The sequence below is a fragment of the Lactuca saligna genome, chromosome 5 (genome assembly GCF_052625555.1).
Source record: "Lactuca saligna cultivar CGN05327 chromosome 5, ASM5262555v1, whole genome shotgun sequence".
Lineage (NCBI taxonomy): Eukaryota > Viridiplantae > Streptophyta > Magnoliopsida > Asterales > Asteraceae > Lactuca > Lactuca saligna.
The window spans coordinates 144,230,759-144,234,563 of record NC_136421.1 but is presented as its reverse complement, the minus strand read 5'-3'; positions in this window follow the sequence as shown (position 1 = coordinate 144,234,563).

Below are 3,805 nucleotides of genomic sequence, written 5' to 3'. Positions count from 1 at the left end.
TGAGGGCTTTGACTTTAATCAGGGGTTGACTAGTGGGTTATGGAGTACCTTATAAGGTTAAAGACTTATGAGCATGTTGTGTTATAGGTGGTGGAGCCTGTGTTAAGTGATCCGATAGTTGGAGCTTACCTTCCGAGTCGACATCTATGAGGTGAGTTATCCTCACTATATTGATAGGGTCTACGGCACCAAGGCCACCCCTTTAGTTGTTATTATTATGGTATGCTATGTGTGGTTATGATCTATTAGATCGGAATCAGGGTAGACGGTATGCTATGCTCTTATGATCCGTAGGGATTGGTATATTAATGACCTGCTAGGACGGTACTCTAGTTACGAGAGAATTCTACGATTGATGACCAGTGATAAATAAGCTTGATGTTTATATATGCCAGTATATGATAGTTATGTGCACAAAGTATTTGCTTGTTGGTTGAGTTGAGGCAGACCTGCTTTGTGCTGTAGGCCAACACACCCTATGAGCGGTCCGGGGAGACTGTAGGCCCACGTGGCGGACCAGTCATGCCGAAGGCTCGGGATAGATCCGAATAGATTGTAGGCCCTGTAGGGAGGTCCAGTCAGGCCGTTGGCCAGGATTCATGTTTATTGATTGATTACAACTGATATGGTATTGTCAGTGTGGTATTGGTATTTTGGGGGTAGCTCACTAAGCCCTCGGGCTTACAGTTTTCAGTTTATTGTTTCAGGTACTTCAGGAGATCATGGAAAGGCGAAGGCGTGACCGTACCGCTCCTCATCCTTATGTTATGATTTTTGGGACACTCTGATGGATAATGAATTGAAAACATTTTGTAAACAATGCTATTTGGTTTTTACTTATGATTGAAAAGTCTAAATTTGGCGTAAAATTTATGGATGTTACATTTAAGTGAGGGAGAGTTGTAATGCTCGTAATCTTGAGGAATAATTGTGGGGAATAAATACCTTTCTAGGATTGGACACGACATGTTGGAGGAACCAACACGACATGTATATAGATTTGAAGAAACGTGAATTTCATTAAGGACAACACGACGTGTTTATGCCATCAAATAGTGTATTGGCATATGGTAGAGAAAACCCTAATTTTTAGGGTGTCTCACCCTATATAAAGGCCTTAATTCCTCATGAATTTCCTCCTTACCAGTCTTCATTTCCACTAAAACCCTAAAATTGATATTTAAGTCTCTTGGTGGTGTTCTTGACCTAGTAAGAAGTTCTTGGTGCTCATTTGTTGGGTCTTTGTGAAGTAAGAGGATATCTTGAAGTTTTCTTGCTTGGTGGAAAGGTTTTGAATCCATAATCATCTTCTTTTGAAACTTTCTAAGTTATCATGTTTAAACCATGACTTATAGATGTTTAGATCTCTTTATATTGCTCTTTGTTGTGCTTTTGGTCCCTTTTGGGTTTATGAGAGAGTGATGTTGTTTAAGGGCTTGTTATTCCAGATCTGAGTTTGTATTGGACTACTTGAGCATAAACGTGCAATCTTTATGAGATAATTGGTTGCATGCATGCATTAAATCACATATTAATTCCTTTTTAAGCTTAAGAGCTTCATATAGACATCCATGAACATAAAGTTGGCAACTTTATGTATTTTTCTAGCTCAAGGAAGTCATATCTATGTTTTGGGGCCATATCTTAATGGATTAAGTGCTTGTTGGTTAAGCTCTTGCATCATTGAGCTTTATGGATTTCGTTTGAATCTTTTTGGGTAGTCCCAATGGATAAACTTGGAAACTTTATCGTTGTGGACCATGTTATGTACTAGATTTGAGCTTTGGAGCTCTTGGAATCAGAGAAAACAACTTATTGTATTAAGATGTTGAATCTCAGGCGAACACAACGTGTTAAAGGGGAAAGACGACGTATGGACGAGATATTTACCGATTAACTCATGTTGGTAGAACACGATGTATCTAAGGGGCAACATGGTGTGTTTGGTCAATATGGACGGTTGACTTTGTCTTTGACCAGAAGTTTGATCATGCTTGACCATGGGATGTTTTGGGTCATGATTGGGCCTTTTGGATTGTAGGTTTGGGCCTTAGTCTTGGGCCAAGCCAGATAAGCGGTAAATTGGTCTTTTACCCTAAGTATGTATTGAAGGATAAAGATTCTATTCCAATTGTTAATTAGGTGTTATGCACTATTGATAGATCAGGGGATTGGCAGACCAGTTGTTAGGGATTACAAGTGTGATTCAACAGTGCGAGGTGAGTCTACTCACTATAATATGGGTTTAAGGCACCAATAACGACCTATTGGCTTATGTAATATAAGAATACTAGGGGGTGGCCCTTGGAATTTGTGTGAAAGACCCGCAGGTTGGCTCCTGGAAAATCTGTATGCAAGACTATAGTGTGGACTCTGGAAGTTTAGTAGATAAGTAGTTGTAGATTGTTTGCTAGTTGTCTTTGTAATGCTTCAATGGAAGACCATGAGGTGGCTCCTAGCACTTGTCTGTAAGACCTAGGGTTTAGGTCCCCGGACTGGCTAGGAAAGACCATGGTATGGCTCATGTGATAATAGCAAGACTTATGTTGGAACATAGCACCTCCGATTGCATGTTTGACATGTATGACTTATATGTGATGTATGATATGTGGTATTTAGGAATACTCACTAAGTTTTGTGCTTACAGTTGTTGTTTATGGTTTCAGGTACTTCCGATCCGAAAGGGAAGGGGCCGACTTGATCGCAACAGATACACCCATATTTTTTGCAACCTTGAGATTTTGAGATTATATTATGATAATTGTTTTTAATATGAAATAGCTTTAAGTGTTTTAGTAATGATAAATGGGCATTTTGGTTGTTTAAAATTGAAAATTCTACCTTATATTTTGGGATGGTACACCTCCAATTAGCCTCAAAAGCACCATCAAGAAAAATGTTCGTTCTTTTTTTAGAGATCAAATTTTGAGTTGTTGGTCTTGTTGCATTTATAATGTTTAAATAATAACTAACAAAACTTTTATAGTAATTTTACAAATGAAACTCATTAAAAACACTCAAAAATAAATATTACATCTTATGTAAAAGTATCACATTTTTTTTAAGAATGGACAGGAACACAAAACAACTAAAATGTACTCTATCTCATAATCATAATTGCATCACTTAAAAAAGTTCGTCTAAGAAACCTACTTGTAGAATGATTGTAGGATTATGAAAGCAATTATTCTAGCAAGTTCTATGTAATTTAAAAAAAAATCTAACAATTATAAATATTTCTAAGTTTTGTAAAGGTGACTATAGCATGTACAAAGTATAAAATGACAACAAAAGCTTCATGAAAACAAAATAATTTTAATAATACAACCCAAGCAAAAGATCACTTTACAAAAGCCATTGAAGTAAGCATACAAACATGCAAGAGAAGTAGTTAAAGACAATTTGAAACCTTTGAAATTTAGCTACTTAAACATCGAAGAAGTTTGAGTTAGTAAAATCAACTAAAACAAAATTGATAAACAAAAAGATGCTACTCTTTAAAAACTAAGAACTTGAATGAAATTTATCTTCAACCTTTGAAGGAATAATGCTTCACGTCCTATTTCTTCCATTTATTTACTTTGTAAAACATGAGTTCTTATAAGAGAAACATGAAGCAAAACAAACTCTTTCTTAACTAGTAAGTATAGTAAGTATGTCTTGTAGGATTTTTAATCTTGACATGGTAGTTTATTTAATTAGTATTTTTAGTTTTGTTATTCAGCAAAATAAATAGTTTGTTTTTTTTAATTGAATGGGTCATGTGGACCAAGTAATAGTGTTGGAAAAAAGGAAATGTGGGCTT